The following is a 17,869-nucleotide window of genomic DNA, read 5'->3' as shown; positions in this document are numbered from 1 at the left end:
CCTCCCAAGATGGGGCCCTTTGTACGGTTAAGATTTAACCGCTTTGCAACAATAGCGCCCATACTAAATGTGGCATCACACTAGAAGAAATATGTCAACTTGCGAGCCTCACTATTGGTCACTGAAAGGTCATTGATTTTCATTTGCGACCTTTTTGCGACCAAAAACAGATGGTCAAAAGCTGACGGTCGTAAACCGAAATTAACGACCTTCTTTGTGACATCTAAAAGGTTGTTGGTTCCACGACCAAAATTTTGGTCACTGCCAGCCTCCTCAGGCCACGTAGGATCCAGCGTGGCAACCTGACGTGGATAAGAATCAGCCTGGTCCAACTGGGTGTCTATATGGGCCAAGCCCACTAATTCAGCCATTTATTATTTGGCCAAGCCCAATAATTCAGCCCATTTATTATTTTGTTTTCCTGATAATTTAGGTCAACCACATGGGCCAAGCCCAACAATTGGGCCTACTATTTTGCTTTGACATTGCCTTTCTGGCAAGAGTTTCAAATGTTACTATTTTTTCAAAAGAAGGGTCCACTAGTCTGATGGGTCCCAATTGTCAGGTTCTAGTAAGTGGTTCCTCGGATTTCAATGATCCAATAAATAAATAACCAATAAATACACAATGCTTCAAACAGAGCATAACTAAATATCATGGAAACATGGTTCAAACCATGAATACAATCAAATAGAGCCAAACCTGGCACATTGCGACCAAACATGGTTCACATCAGGTTTACAATCAAAAATAGTCTGCATCAAGTAACACAACTAAAGAATGAAAAAATAACTAGCTATCGAATTATAACTAGCTCCAATGAGCTAGAAGTCTATGATTCTCCCGACTTCTTTGTCCTGGAGCCCACGATGAAACACGAATGAAGTACAGCACCTGTAAGTTATCAAACAAATATGGTTAGGAGCAAAATAAAGGCAAATCTAGAAGCACATTAACTTGTTGGCAGTCTATGTGCATAAAAAAAGTAAAACAAGCAAAATGAGGCATAGAAATCAGTGGATACAAGTAGTAACTATCAGCAAGAAGTAATACTCCAATCACATCCGGTTTACAATCCTATAAATGCGACATTTTTGTCATTTAAGCATATAAGGACAAAGTAAACAGCATTTCGATGTTTGAAACAAAGAACCAGAATTTTAATGTTTGAACAGCAAAAAAATTGTTCCAGTAGATCATATCCAGTTTAAATTAACCCCTTTGACACCAATATTATGCAACATCAAAGAAGTATACATACTGATCAGGTTTAAATTAGCACATAGCGGCCAAATACTAGTAACTGATGCTTAGTACACAAAGACATGATTCAGCTAAGTAGACAAGAAAATGGCTCAGTGCATAAATAGCACATGATTTGTATACATAACTACTGTGTTCAAGAATTGATTAGAAAGCAGTACCCTAAAGAAGGTAGCAAGCAAACATTTTACTTCTGAAGATAGGAAACCCAGATCAGCACCTTCATCATGACTGCAAGCTTGACTTGGGTATGCATACTGCAAAAACAAAGGGCATTTGATTAGGCGAAGGAAAACAGCAGTTTAAATCCGCTAATTATATTCTGTAGCACATAATTCAAGATCATGCAAATGCACTATAGACACTGAAAACAGAAAAAAAATACCCACATTGTCATATATAGTTGTGCTAGGGAATTTTAAAAACATAATCAAATGCAAGTAGGAAGAACACCAAGATTGGTTTCTGTACGAAGATAAACTACAGCCAAAGGAAGGGTAATAGATGAAGAAAAAATCCCGACATACAAAGGTAAGCTCAGCACACAGAATAAAAGGAGTGGAACTTCAGTACAGCCTATAAATTGTCGTGTTCACAATATTAGAAGTAAGCTCAGCATAAGCATAAAAGTTTTGTTTGGCACCACCACATCAGAAGACACCTTTATTCTTCACTATTATCAGAACACGCCTAAATAATGATGTACTTATTTCCTACAGAGCACAAAGCTGAGCTTGTAGCTAGTAAAACGTGGGGCATAAAGCAGAAACTAGACACCATGATTGTTCTAGGCATAAAATTGGTTGTAATAAAACTTAAAGTGATAGGCCTATATAAGTATCAACATCTCTCTCCACAGACATCCCCAAATAATCAACAGGCAATATGGAGGAGGGGTGGTTTCCCCTGCTTCAATCCTGAATTAGCCATGGATAATCCTGAATTTAAAGTGACCCAGGTATCATAGTGCATATGCATCATTTCATGTCTGGTATTCTCACATTGAAAAGACAAGAAGTAGAAAATGTGGCTCAAGATACAAATCAAAAGGTTGTCAAAAATGACGAGAAAGACCTGACATCCAACAAACAAACCAGCTGAACCTATAGCTCATGATGAGCTAACTTAAATAAAGACACATAAATCAAAAGAAAAGTTCAGCATTATGATTCAGGAAAAGTATGGAAGACAGCAATCAATATAATTTTGCCTTCTCATTTTATTGAAGTTTCATCTTCTGAAATTGTATCCACCCACATTAATATAGTGTCTATAAGCTAGTATTTTGACATTTTTTCATCCATGATTGAGATGCACCATAAGCCAGGTGAACATGTGGATCTAGACATGCCAGCTGAACCATACGTGCAGAAATCAATGGCAAGAAAAGATACTCATTATGATTCAGGACAAAGATGTGAAGCTGCAGTTCCGTGTATACATCATGTGAATATCCACTGATTCCAACCAACACGCTAGTGGATCTGAGGGGAGGAGGGAGCGAGCATTCAGACGTAACCTGGAGGGCAGTGGAGTCGTGGGCGAGCTTGGAGCCTTTGTAGATGAAGTAGCCGACGACGACAGCCGCGGATGCCGCCCTAGTAGACCTGACTCGACGTTCCCGAGCGTATTCTTACAGCCACTGCACCACCCGAGCCCTGAACCATCAGTAAGACACAAAAAACATCAGATCTGAGCCGTCTCTGCTATGGACAAGCACGAGAAGAAGATGGAGGAGTGGAGCAATTTCAACAGAGCAAACGATGGGGAGCTCACCCTAGCCCTCTCCCTCGGCTTGGCAAAGGGGAAGAAAGTTGAGACCAGGCGGTGCAGCGGGCGTTCTGTCGAGCACCTGGGGCGCGCTCTGGTTGGCGCAGGACACCCGAACCGGCGCTGCGCTCGTCCCGGACCGGTGGCTGCAGGGTGCGGAGCCGTTGTACTCGAAGATCTGCGCGGGGGCGAGGAGAGCGGGCCGTCAGGCGGGCTGGGAAATCAATATCTTCCCCACCATGTTTGCATCAGTGGTTGTGGAGAGGAAGAACACTAGAGGTAGGTAGAAGAAGAAGGTGAGGGGTCTGACCTGCTGCTGCACATCTTGCAGGCTCGCCATGGCCATGGCCATGGGAGGAAGAGATGGGCCGCCTAGGGTTCCGGGCGGCGTCGAGGAGGTTGGACGCGGCGGACCTCCACGACGACCGGAGAGGAGAAGAGGCGGGGCTCCAGCCGGCGGCTGCCTCGACGGCGGTGGCTCCTCCGCACTCACCGGAGAGGAGACAGTAGCGGCATCAGGGGCGAGGAAGAAGGTCGGCGTGGGAGCAGCCATCTCTGTAGCCGGATTGGGGATCGAGGAGAGGAAGGCCGCGCACTGGATCTTGCCTAGCGCACCGTCCGATCATGTATCATGGATCGGGGAGCACGCTGGATCTTGGAGAGCGATGGGAGGGGTGGGTGGCGGCGAGGGGAGGGGAGGTGAGAGGGATCGGGGAGCGCTAGGGTTCGCTAGGGTGTGCGGGGGACGAGGGAGGAGTGCGGGCTGTGGCCTGCAGGTTATTGGGCTAGGTGAGGTGAGAAGGTGAGGGGGGAGCGCTGCTGTTGGATCGGGTGGATCGGACGGTGCTCCATCCATGATCCGCGTGACATGCTTCTGAATCAATCAAAACAGAGTATATGTGTGTGACGTCCATGACCATACAAGTAGGTCATAATTGGCTAAAAATAAAATGCAGATCTCTTTGTCTAAGAGAACCGACTCTTTTGGCGCCGTCTTTCGGCGGTTCCCCTCCGTCGGTGACTTCTTGGTCGTCGGTGATGAGGAGGGTCGTCGGATTCCGCGTGTGTGCATCATTTTAACTTTAGATTTTGGGGTCCTAGTAGCTTAGGTTTTTGGATCATTCGACGTCTCGACTTCGGGTGCGGGAGCGGCTATAATGAATAAAAAAGCTCTGGATTTTTATCCGGCAAGGCCGCTAGCAAGGACCTCGCCACGTAGAAAAGCGGGGCATCGACGAGGTGGTCGCGAGCGAGGAGCTCGTCATCGTCACCTTCCCGGTGACCGAAGACCAGTAGTCATACCCGCAGTTTTGACAGCATTTTGAAACAAATTCAAAAAAAAGAAAAAAAAATGTAACTTTCGCATTGTGGCATTATATCTGACCTAGTTTACAGGAAAAATAATAAACTTTGACTAAGGTAAATAATAAACTTTGACTATGGTAAATGTCTTAATAATAAATTTTCAAGCCAAAAGATCAATCTTATGACCACATTCATGACATAGTTTGTTCAAGTGGTCTTATATTGTGCACAAGGGTGCATCTTGGAATTCCAACAATGTTGCCTAAGGGAGTTTTCATTTTCTTTGCACGAAAATTTCATTTTCTATTTTTTGAGTGCCCGAAATGAGTTTTTTTTGTGAAGGACCTACCATATATTTGTTGCAAAATTGAACCAAAACAATTTTTTAAAATACTAGGTCATATTTAATGCACAATTGACCAAATAGTTGGGTGTCAAAAGCCTTGATCCACTTCTGGTGAAAAGGCAAATTTCCACCGATTCAGTAGAAGCGGGTCAAATTTGAACTGCGGCTGCCTCATAGTTTGCTCTTTATTTTTTCAAAAATAATTTATAAGTACATAAGTATCTATTTAATCAGAGAAACATCAAAAAATTTCCAAAATCCAACCACTAGCTAGGAACGGTCAAGCCCGCCGTTTTGACCTCATTTTGAAACAGGCATAAAAAATTCAAAAAAATCAAAAAATTGGAAAACCTTCGCATTGTGTCATTATATGTGACCAACTTGCCAGTAAAAATAATAAACTTGTAATGTGGCAATTATTTTAAAAAAGTGTTCTCAGAAATGAGCTATCACGCGTCAATGTTCATGGCTTTCAAGCCAAACGATCAATTTTATGGCCACTTTCATGGCATAGTTTGTTCAAATAATCTCATATCATGCACAAGGGTGCATCTTGGAATTCCAAGCAATGTTGCCTAAGGGAGTTTCCATTTTCCGTGCACGAAAATTTCATTTTCCATTTTTTGAGTGTCCGAAATGAGTTTTTTTTGTGAAGGACCTACCATATATTTGTTGCAAAATTGAACCAAATCAATTTTCTAAAATACTAGGCCATATTTAATGCACAATTGACCAAATGGTTGGGTGTCAAAAGCCTTGGTCCACTTCTGGTGAAAAAACAAATTTCCGCCAATTCAGTAGGAAGCGGGTCAAATTTGAACTGCAGCTACCTCATAGTTTGCTATTTATTTTTTCCAAAAATAATTTATAGGTACATAAGTATCTATTTAATCAGAGAAACACAAAAGGTTTTCCAAGATTCAACCACCAGCTAGGAATGGTCAAGCCCGCCGTTTTGACCGCATTTTGAAACGGGCATAAAAAATTCAAAAAAAAATAAAAAATTGGAAAAAATTATGCATTGTGTCATCATATGTGACCAAGTTTCCAGGAAAAATAATAAACTTGTAATACGGTAATTATTTTAAAAAGTGTTCTCAGAAATGAGCTATCATGCGTGAAGATTCACGCCTTTCAAGCCAAATAATCAATCTTAGGGCCACATTCATGGCATAGTTTGTTCAAATGACTTCATATTGTGCACACGGGTGCATCTTGGAATTCCAAACAATGTTGCCTAAGGGAGTTTTCATTTTCTTTGCACGGAAAATTCATTTTCTATTTTTCGAGTGCCCGCAATGAGGTTTTTTTGTGAAGGAACTACCAAATAATTGTTGCAAAAACGGACTAAATCAATTTTATAAAATACTAGGCCATGTTTAATGCATAATTGACAAAATGGTTGGGTGTAAAAATGTTTTATCCACCTCTAGTGAAAAAGACAAATTTCCGCCGATTTAGTAGGACGCGGGTCAAATTTGAACTGCAGCTGCCTTATAGTTTGCTCTTTATTTTTTTTCAAAAATCATTTCTAGGTACATAAGTATCTATTTAAGCATAAATACATGGTTTGGTGGTGATACGTTGAGGTTTGGACGGTGGCCCAGGGCCCCAACTCCAAAGCGCGTAGTCTCGCATGCCCGCCGCGTGGTCACCGCATGACATGGCGTTGCCATGCGTTCTGGGAAGCCTAGGCATGTCTAGTAGGTTTGACACTCCCCAGGTAGATGCTTGGAAGAAAATAACAACAGAAGAATCTCACGAGGAGACCGAACAAGCTCAAACATGAATTAGCACCCAAGTGTTTGATTAGTGGTACAGAAAATGCACATGGCCAATGGGCCTGACTTTTGGCCGAGGATGATCATCTACTAAGGACACTATCTTGGAAAATTTGCAGCTCAAATGGAGGTGCCTAGGTGTCACTTGCTTTGCAACGTACCACACTGGACAGAAATATGAATGCTGAAGCCACACTCACATGTATTGTTAGATGGGGCTCAAATTCTGTGGAGAGTAACGATTTGCGAATATAGAAGATGTGGCAAAAATTCAGCTCATTACGATATGCCTAGCTAGTACTTCCTTCACAACAGTTTGAGTTGAACAAAAACTTTGGAAATTTGCCGAGGAAGATTTACCAGGCAAATGGAGTTGAATATTCTCATGAGGCAATGATTTGGATAGTAAAGAATGCCCATTTTTTTGGGGAATTTTGAGAATGACAGAAATATGGGTTGCTTCACAACCTAGGGCAAAAATTGACACATGGACATGACACATAAGCAAAACGGATGAGGTAGCGCCTAGTCATAGCAATAAGTACCAATGCATCCACGTTCACAACCTCATGACCATTTATATTGGTCGTAATCAGGTAGAAATAAGGTCATTGGCCACTCTTGTCTGCTTTGTGACCATTTGGTGTAAGCAATTTCAGGGTTTGAGCCCTTCCAAGCGAAATGGTCGTGGATTTACGACCAATTCAACTGGGGTCACTAAGAGAAGGTCACAAGTTGACATATTTCTTATAGTGTCACGGAACAAGGCATGGCACAAAATAACAATATTAGGGGCACTAAGGTTGCCACAGTTTCCGCGACCAATCAAGCATCTACTAGCAAATATTGCAAAGTAACGTAGAACAGGAAAATGTATGCTAGTAATTCTTGCATCGGAAACCTTCCTAGTTTCCCCTACAACAATCATATCAATAAACCCTTCCACATCATTGCGATGTGGTTCTTCTATGCTGCCTGTAAAGGGTATCTTACAGACACGGCAAAAATCGAAAAGGGACACCTCCTTATACTCATCATATAAATAGAAATCCATCGAAGGTGGTGACCTCCTAGCATGGAAATGAAAATTTTGCACAAAAATATTAGTAAGTAAAAGATAATGTTCGCGTTGGTCGTGGAGGAAGTCGGCGAGGCCTGCATTCTCAGCCAACTCATAAAAATCATCATAAATTCTGTCTGCTCTCAAGAAATCATCACAAGGCCATTCACATGGCCGAACCTCCGCAGTACGAGGGAGATTATACTTGGGCTTCTTGTTCTCTTCACTTTGTTTATCCTTCGAGCATCGGCTCGATGAGCCCCTCAAAAATCTCCTCAGCTTTTTCTGAAATTTTCTAAAAAATTTAGCAACTCAAAATAAAAAGTGAACCAAACTCAACAAAATTGATAGCAACTACTCCTACAAGTGCCTAGAGGCAATATCATGCATTAAAACTACTTTTAACCATATAAATTTGACATGCAAGCTCAAGAATAGGGTCACCTAAGCATCAAAAAATTGCAATGAATAAAGCACTAGAACAAAAACTAATTGGACCATTGGAGGATTCACATACCAAAGAACAATCCCCCAAAGCAGTTTTGTGAATGGAGCTTTGAGCTAGGAGATCGAAAATGGCAGCAAGATGAGCTAGAACTCGTGCTTGAGCTAGTTAGTGATTTTTTGGGAGGAAGGAGTGTGTGGTGGCTGGAATAAGTGGAGGGGAGCCACCATGGGCCCACGAGGCAAGGGGCGCGCCCGGGGGGGTGGGCGCGCCCTCCACCCACGTGGGCACGTGGCTGCTCCCCCTGCCGTGTTTTCAGTGCCAGATATTCTAAAATATTCTAGAAAAAAAATCATATTTAAATTTCAGGGCATTTGGAGAACTTTTATTTTCGGGGTATTTTCATTGCATGGATAATTCAGAAAACAAACAGAAAAATACTATTTTTTCTTTATTTAATATAAATAACGAAAAGTAAAAAGAGGGTACGGAGAGTTGTGTTTTCTAAATTCATCCATCTCATGCTCATCAAAAGGAATCCACTAACAAGGTTGATCAGGTCTTGTTAACAAACTCATTTCGAATAACATGAAACAGGAGAATTTTCGAATAACACTAGGTTACCTCAACGGGGATATGCACATCCCCAATAATAAGAATATCATATTTTGACTTGACAGTAGGAAGAGGAAATTCAAAACCTCTAATAGTAATTGTTGAAAATTTTCCAATAGAATTGATACTGTGGACTTGAGGTTGTTTCCTCGGAAAGTGTACCGTATGCTCATTACCATTAACATGAAAAGTGACATTGCCTTTGGTGCAGTCAATAACATCTCCTACAGTATTCAAAAAGGGTCTTCTAAGAATAATAGACATACTATCGTCCTAGGGAATATCAAGAATAACAAAGTCTGTTAAAATAGTAATGTTTGCAACCACAACAGGCACATCCTCACAAATACCGACAGGTATAGCAGTTGATTTATCAGCCATTTGCAAAGATATTTCAGTAGGTGTCAACTTATTCAAATCAAGTATGCGATATAAAGAGAGAGGCGTAACACTAATGCCGACTCCAAGATCACATAAAGCAGTTTTAACATAGTTTCTTTTAATGGGGCATGGTATAGTTGGTACTCCTCGATCTCCTAGTTTCTTTGGTATTCCACCTTTAAAAGTATAATTAGCAAGCATGGTGGGAATTTCAGCTTCCGGTATCTTTCTTTTATTAGTAACAATTTCCTTCATATATTTAGCATAAGGGTTCATTTTAAGCATATCAGTCAAACGTATACGCAAAAAGATAGGTCTAATCATTTTAGCAAAGCGCTCAAAATCCTCATCATCCTTTTTCTTGGATGGTTTAGGAGTAAAAGGCATGGGTTTCTGAACCCATGGTTCTCTTTCTTTACCATGCTTTCTAGCAACAAAGTCTCTCTTATCATAACGTTGATTCTTTGATTATGGGTTATCAAGATTAATAGCAGGTTCAATCTCTACATCATTATTATTGCTAGGTTGAGCATCAACATGAACATCATCATTAACATTATCACTAGGTTCATGTTCATTTCCAGATTGTGTTTCAGCATCAGAGATAGAAATATCATTAGGATTCTCAGGTGTGTCTACAACAGGTTCACTAGAAGCATGCAAATTCCTATCATTTTTCTTTTTCTTCCTCTTAGAAGGACTAGGTGCATCAACGTTATTTCTCTGAGAATCCTTCCCAATTCTCTTAGGATGGCCCTCGGGATACAAAGGTTCCTGAGTCATTTTACCACCTCTAGACATAACTCTAACAGCATTATCATTCTTCTTATTATTTAATTCACTAAGCAAATCATTCTGAGCTTTAAGCACTTGTTCCACTTGAGTGGTAACCATAGAAGCATGTTTACTAATAAGTTTAAGTTCACCTTTAACACTAGCCATATAATCACTCAAGTGTTCAATCATATAAGCATTATGTTTCAATTGTCTACCAACATAAGCATTAAAATCTTCTTGCTTAACCATAAAGTTATCAAATTCATCCAAACATTGGCTAGAAAACTTAGCAGGAGGGATTTCAGCTTTATCATATCTATAGAGAGAGTTTACCTTTACTACCTGTGTCAGGTTATCGAGACCGTGTGTTTCTTCAATAGGTGGTGAATTAAGACCATGTATTTCTTCAACAGGAGGTAAATTCTTAACATCTTCAGCTTTTATACCATTTTCTTTCATAGATTTCTTTGCCTCTTGCATATCTTCACGACTGAGAAATGGAATACCCCTTTTCTTCGGAGTTGGCTTAGGAGTTGGTTCAGGAAGTGTCCAATTATTTTCATTGGTCAACATATTATTCAATAGAATTTCAGCTTGATCAACTATTCTTTCCCTGAAAACACAACCAACACAACTATCCATGTGGTCTCTAGAAGCATCGGTTAATCCATTATAAAAGATATCAAGTATTTCATTTTTCTTGACAGGATGATCAGGCAAAGCATTAAGTAATTGGAGAAGCCTCCCCCAAGCTTGTGGGAGACTCTCTTCTTCAATTTGCACAAAATTATATATTTCCCTTAAAGCAGCTTGTTTCTTATGAGCGGGGAAATATTTAGCAGAGAAGTAGTAAATCATATCATGGGGACAACACAGACAACCAGGATCAAGAGAATTAAACCATATCTTAGCATCACCCTTTAATGAGAGCAGAAATAATTGAAGGATATAATAGTAGCGAGTTTTCTCATCATTAGTGAACATGGTAGCTATATCATTTAATTTAGTAAGATGTGCCACAACAGTTTCAGATTCATAGCCATAGAAAGGATCAGATTCAACCAAAGTAATTATATCAGGATCAACTGAGAAATCATAATCTTTATCAGTAATAAATATAGGTGAAGTAGCATAAGCAGGGTCATATTTCATTATAGCATTCAAAGACTTTTCTTTAAGCTTGGCTAATAATTTCTTAAGATCACTTCTGTCATTGCAGGCAAGAAAGTCTCGAGCTGTTTCTTCATACATAACATAACCCTCAGGCACAATAGGCAATTTGTATCTAGGGGAGAATCGTCATCATCACTTTCATCAATATTATCAGTTTCAATAATTTCATTCTCTCTAGCCCTAGCAAGTTGTTCATCAAGAAATTCACCAAGTGGCACAGTAGTATCAAGCACAGAAGTAGTTTCATCATAAGTATCATGCAAAGCAGAAGTGGCATCATCAATATCATGCGACATATCAGAATTAATAGCAGAAGCAGGTTTAGGTGTCGCAAGCTTACTCAAAACAGAAGGTGAATCAAGTGTAGAGCTAGATGGCAGTGCCTTACCTCCCCTCGTAGTTGAGGGAAAAATCTTGGTTCTTTGATCTTTCAAGTTCTTCATAATGATAAGCAGATATAAATCCCAAGTGACTCAAAGAATAGAGCTATGCTCCCCGGCAACGGCGCCAGAAAATGGTCTTGATAACCCACAAGTATAGGGGATCGCAACAGTTTTCGAGGGTAGAGTATTCAACCCAAATTTATTGATTCGACACAAGGGGAGCCAAAGAATATTCTCAAGTATTAGCAGCTGAGTTGTCAATTCAACCACACCAAGAAACTTAATATCTGCAGCAAAGTGTTTAGTAGCAAAGTAATGTGATAGTAGTGGTAACGATAGCAAAAGGAATATGTTTGGTTTTATAGTGATTGTAACAGTAGCAGCGGAAAAGTAAATGAGCGAAGAACAATAATGAAAAGATCGTAGGCATTGGATCAGTGATGGAGAATTATGTCGGATGCGATTATTCATGCAACAATTATAACATAGGGTGACACAGAACTAGCTCCAATTCATCAATGTAATGTAGGCATGTATTCTGAATATAGTCATACGTGCTTATGGAAAAGAACTTGCATGACATCTTTTGTCCTACCCTCCCGTGGCAGCGGGGTCCTATTGGAAACTAAGGGATATTAAGGCCTCCTTTTAATAGTGTACCGGACCAAAGCATTAACACATAGTGAATACATGAACTCCTCAAACTACGGTCATCACCGGGAGTGGTCCTGACTATTGACACTTCGGGGTTACCGAATCATAATAGATAGTAGGTGACTACAGACTTGCAAGATAGGATCAAGAACTCACATATATTCATGAAAACATAATAGGTTCAGATCTGAAATCATGGCACTCGGGCCCTAGTGACAAGCATTAAGCATAGCAAAGTCATAGCAACATCAATCTCAAAACATAGTGGATACTAGGGATCAAACCCTAACAAAACTTACTCGATTACATGATAAATCTCATCCAACCCATCACCGTCCAGCAAGCCTACGATGCAATTACTCATGCACGGCGGTGAGCATCATGGAATTGGTGATGGAGGAAGGTTAATGATGACGATGGCGACGGATTCCCCTCTCCGGAGCCCCGAACGGACTCCAGATCAGCCATCCCGAGAGAGTTTAGAGCTTGGCGGCGGCTCCATATCATAAAACGCGATGAATCCTTCTCTATGATTTTGTTTCTGCCCGAAAGTGAATATATGGAGTTGGAGTTGAGGTCGGTGGAGCGTCAGGGGGCCCACGAGGCAGGGGCGCGCCCAGGGGAGTAGGCATGCCCCCACCCTCGTGGATAGGGTGTAGGCCCCCTGACGTGGATCTTTCTTCCAGTATTTTTTATATATTCCAAAAACAGTCTCCGTTGATTTCCAGGTCATTCCGAGAACTTCTATTTCTGCACAAAAATAACACCATGGCAATTCTGCTGAAAACAGCGTCAGTCCGGGTTAGTTCCATTCAAATCATGTAAGTTGGAGTCCAAAACAAGGGCAAAAGTGTTTGGAAAAGTAGATACGACGGAGACGTATCATTCCCCGGCAGAACAGCTCCGCCGGAGCCCTAGATTGGTTCCCCCAAGGTTTCGCCTCGAGACGGCGGGGGTTCATCCCGAAAGCTTCCTTCTGATTTTTTCCAGGGCGAAAGACTTCATATAGCAAAGGATGGGCATCGAAGGCCTGCCAGGGGCCCCACGACGCAGGGGGGCGCTCCCAGGGGGTAGGGCGCGCCCCCACCCTCGTGGACAAGGTGTGGCCCCCCTCTGGTGCTTTCTTCGCCCAATATTTTTTATATTCCAAAAGTGACTTTCGTTGAGTTTCGGGACTTTTGGAGTTGTGCGGAATAGGTCTCTAATATTTGCTCCTTTTCCAGCCCAGAATTCCAGCTGCCGGCATTCTCCCTCTTCATGTAAACCTTGTAAAATAAGAGAGAAAAGGCATAAGTATTATGACATAATGTGTAATAACAGTCCATAATGCAATAAATATCGATATAAAAGCATGATGCAAAATGGACGTATCACTGGGTTCAAAAATCAGCGTCGCAATGGCAAGCAACCTTATAATGGAGGGAAGCCCAAGAATTATGAAGATGCTCTTAATGCACCGTGCCCTAAACATAGTTATCCTAACAAGCCGTCTAGTCACGCTTGGAAGGATTGTTATATCATGTAGGAGTACAAGAACCAGTCGTTTCAACAGCATCATGGCAATGGCAATGGGCCGCCCAGCAGGTCTGGCTCAGGAGGTTTCCAGGGAGCCGGCTTTGGTGGCGGCGGCTCAAATTCTGGCTATCAGGTCCATGGGAACCACGGTGGTCATAATCAGCAGTCTAGCCAAGGTAATCAACAGCAGAATAACCAGTTAGGATATCATAGTAATCCTAAGTAGCTTAAAAGTGGCCAGTACCATGTCTTCACTACGAGCACGTGCAAGCATGACCAAAAGGTCCATAAACGGGCTGTCATTAATGCTGTTGAGCCAGCCGTACCGCACTATTTGAGTTGGTCTGAGCACATGATCACTTGGAGCTGTGTGGATCACCCGCCCCAGGTTGATGATCCGGGTCATCTGGCCCTGGTGGTAACCCCTCAAGTGGGCACTTACAAGTTGACAAAGGTACTTATGGATGGTGGAAGCGGCATCAACATATTGTACTATGAAACTTTTCTAAGAATAAACTATACATTATTGTTTCTAATCAGACATGGGAAAACGAATAATTCAAAGCTCAGAATCAAAAGTAGTAACACAAAGGAATAGTTGTTTGGTAGATTTGATCCCCCAATAAATATAGGGGAACCAACCATAAGAGCAAAAAAGTAAAGACTAAAATCATGTAGATACAGCACAAGTCTGTGGTGACGGACCACACCAGATGTTGAGAGGGTTGTACTATCAAGGAAGTGAAGGTCACATAGAAGTCCATGCATAGAAACCGCTATGAATACGCTCGTCCTTATACTTCTTCTTCTGGGTGTCGGCGTCGTTCTTACACTAGATGTCAGTGTGAAGTGGCCAACTGTGATTGGCAGTGTCCATGGTGCAAGTTGACAAGGACGGTGACCTTCGACCACTTCTTATTATCCAGGTTGCCGCTATTCAAGTTGACATAGCAACTACTTTAGGCACCAAAGAGCATCGTCATCTCACCCTTGCCACACTAGTCCTCGGAGTAAGGCAGGTTGTCGTTGGGAGGAGACAGCTTGCCACCTCCCCTAACCCCCTCTCTCTGCCACAACCACAACCATCTCTCTCAGCTCCATATCCACTCAGATCTCTAACAAGTTTCTCTTCTTGTAAATCATGGTTCCACTAAGAATATTGGTTATAATCTCAAGAGCCCAAACAGAAATCTCATGAACTCCTCATAATGCACAAAAATGGAAGAAACACTATCTTTTAAGTGTATGGAGGAAAAACTATTGACAAATGAATACATTCCAGAACTAAAACATAAGATAAGGATACATTAGTGTTTCTCATTAGTCATTTGAAAGCAAACACAAGAAAGTTAAAGATATAAAAACACTAGTAACACTTATAGGGAGGTAGTCACATAATCGTAGTTTAGTAGATTTGAGCCGACATGAAACCTAGGGGAACCGACCATCAGAACTAGAAGTAAAGACTAAAATCATGTTGACACGGTAGAAATCTAGCATCAATTCCTGAAACTAAAATGAAAAGACAACATACGCCAAATTGTATCTCAACAAGGCACCAAACATGATAAACTTAACAAACTTAGCATGGTATAGATCGTATTTGTGGATACAATAACATAATAGGCACAAAGTCTTATTTATGAATGTCACCGTGCAATAGGACCAACACTATCAAAGTAAGTCTCTCAACTTCCGAGTTCTAATAAATTAAACATAACAAAGTCCAAAATGTACAATGTGGGGGGAGACATCATGACTATTGGAAAAAATGAAGTTCTATTTATTTTGCTATATAATGCATCAATATAAAATAGGTTGTGAAACACATTTCCCCAAATTAAGTTGACAACATGCTTAGCTCGATTAAATGTGGCTACACATTAATTATTGTTGAGCACCACCAAGATGAAATCACCTAAGCTTGTGCGAACCCATATTGCTTACAAAACACACATCAATACATCATCAGGACATCAAGACCTTCCAAAAAACTGAAATTTCCCTTACTCAATGCTACTTGTGAGCTGCATTGGGATTTTCCTCGAAGAGGAGGGGTGAAGCAATATAGTAACGGATAAGTATTTCCCTCAGTGAGAACCAAGGTTATCGAACCAATAGTGGAACCATGCAAATTCCCGTCGTCAGCGCCTTTAGGGTCGTGTGCCCATGGGCGACGCTACCGACGCTGACCATGGGTCAGATTGCCGGGTTGAGGTGCCGGTCAGTCCGAGCGTTTGAGGCCCGTTTGAGACATTCGCCTAGATAAAAAAACCGTGACCGAACAGGCCGCCCGGGCGTTTGAGGCCAGTTTGGGGCGCGCGGGCTAGAGATTCTCAAAGTGAACCTATGAACTATACAATAATTTGAGCTTCACGTGATCTACGTCCCGTCTCTGTCGATCCGGCAATAGAACCACAACGTTTCCAGACAAAAACGACAAAATTGATGTGTGGACGAAATCAATTCACAAACTAAACTGCTTCTGAATTTTTTTGCTCGGCTGACCATTTTGTGTGGCGCCTGACAAGTAGGCGCCACACCCTACTGTGCACCGCCTTTCTCTGAGGCGTTGCATGCCTGGCCAGCGTGGCACCCTCGGGCCCTGCACCCAGTAGTGTAGCAGCTGAGAGCTAGGCGCCACACTTGTTATGTGCAGTGCCTAGCTCTTAGGCGCTGCACATCCTATTACTAGTTCCCTGCCTGGCCCCACTCCCTCCCCACACACAACCCAACCCCCCCGGTGATTTTCCCTCTCTCCCCCTCACAAATCCTTCTCCAAATCTTGCAAATTTGAAGAATCCCTCCATGGATTTCGAATCCAATCCCTCCCTCAAGGTAATCTCCTCTGATCCCCTTGTTTTGATCCAAAAAATGCTAACATTTGCTCATTTGTTGCTAGTTTGTGGGAACCCTAGTTTTTTATGGATCTTGCAATATGTATGGAGATAGGAGATGTTTGTTTGCCAATTTCCTAGGATTAGGGTTGTTAGTATGTTAGGGTTAGGGTTATGGGTGTTTTCGTGTTGGTGCTAGGGTTAGGGTTGTTAGTATGTGAGGGTTGTGCTTATGGTCATTGTTAAGTGGGGGTTAGGGTTATTGTTTCGTATCTATGTTAGGGTTTGTATTCCGTGTTAATCTTCGGATGAGTACTTATGGAAGATATGTTATGTTTTGTTGTTTGAATGCTTATAGGGATGGGAAGAACATGTGTGTTTGTTCATCATGTGGACAAAGACGCCTTTTTGAAAGGCAATATTGAACCGGACCCGGATGAGCTTGACATGGTGTTTGATAGTAGTCCTAGCTATGCGGAGGTCTTGGAACAAGTGAGAAAAGATTTGAATTGGATGGAGCAAAGTGATACCGTTGAGTTGGAGGGAAGGCATAATGTTGGTTTTGGAATGCACATCCGTTGAAAGACAATGCGTGTGAACTCTAAGCAACGTAGGATTGCATACAAGGAGACGGTGGCCGAATCACTAGACAAGGCTCTTGAGTTATTTGCTACGAAGAAAGTTGATTCTAGTGTGCAATTGGACTTGAACCGGAACCCCTCCCCCTTGGTTGCTAGTAGCCCCCCACCCATGAACCAAGATGAAGTTGGTGAACCTCCTTTGACACAACAAGTGAGGCCTACATGGAGCCTGATTTCAAACAACCACAATGAAGCTTTGCAAGAGGAGAATGATGAGTATGAGTACGATGACAATGAAGTTGATCTCCATGGCAACAATGTGGGTGATTTCGACAAATATCATGTGTAAGAGACAATGGACCATCCCATCCCTTATTCACGTGGCTATGCATCGGAGTCGGATGACGAATGTCTGGATGAAGAAGTTGATGAGGAGGGGTTCATGGTGAAGGAGGCCAAAGCTTTCGAGAAGGTATTCGGGTGGGATCATCGGACTCCATTGTTCAAGGATGTTAATCTCGCAGATGAAGCCGTGGTAGATGGAAGCCAAGGTATATCCCTTGGAGTTAGGCCAAGTTCTCACCAGGATTTGGAAGATGGCACCAACGAGATTTCTTCCGGGTCTAAGTTCCAAACCTTCTTGCAGTTGAAGATGTGGCTCGACAACTACTCGGTTACGCATTATCGTCCACACAAGGTGGTGAACTCGGACGTCAATGTGCGCTACACGGTTGCATGTGAAGAGAAAAAATGTCCATGGATTGTTTGTGCAAGACCATGGAAAGGAGGGCCCACTTGGCACGTAGTGAGTTGTGTACCAAGTCACATGTGCCGAGGCAAGAGGGTGGATGGGAAGGTTATGTCCGAAAACCACGGACAACTCACGTCTGAGTTCATTGCTTACAGGCTTTCCAACTCAATATCCACACTCCCAACAATGACCATCCAACAAGTCATGGACCTTGTGAAAGCCATCTTTCATT

At 42.0% G+C, this 17,869-nt stretch overlaps 1 long non-coding RNA gene across 1 annotated transcript; it reads right to left on the bottom strand.

Moving 5' to 3' along the window:
• Window positions 1–631: 631 nt before the first annotated feature.
• On the bottom strand, window positions 632–3,783 carry LOC119291628. Its single transcript, XR_005142575.1, has 5 exons — window positions 3,344–3,783; window positions 3,040–3,211; window positions 2,783–2,921; window positions 1,425–1,520; window positions 632–894 (listed from the first exon to the last, which is right to left on the bottom strand). It is a non-coding gene; the product is annotated as an uncharacterized LOC119291628 (long non-coding RNA).
• Between the last annotated feature and the right edge of the window lie 14,086 nt (window positions 3,784–17,869).

This window comes from Triticum dicoccoides, chromosome 1A (assembly GCF_002162155.2).
Source record: "Triticum dicoccoides isolate Atlit2015 ecotype Zavitan chromosome 1A, WEW_v2.0, whole genome shotgun sequence".
Lineage (NCBI taxonomy): Eukaryota > Viridiplantae > Streptophyta > Magnoliopsida > Poales > Poaceae > Triticum > Triticum dicoccoides.
The sequence above is the reverse complement of the archived record's forward strand: the minus strand, read 5'-3'. Positions and strand labels throughout refer to the sequence as shown.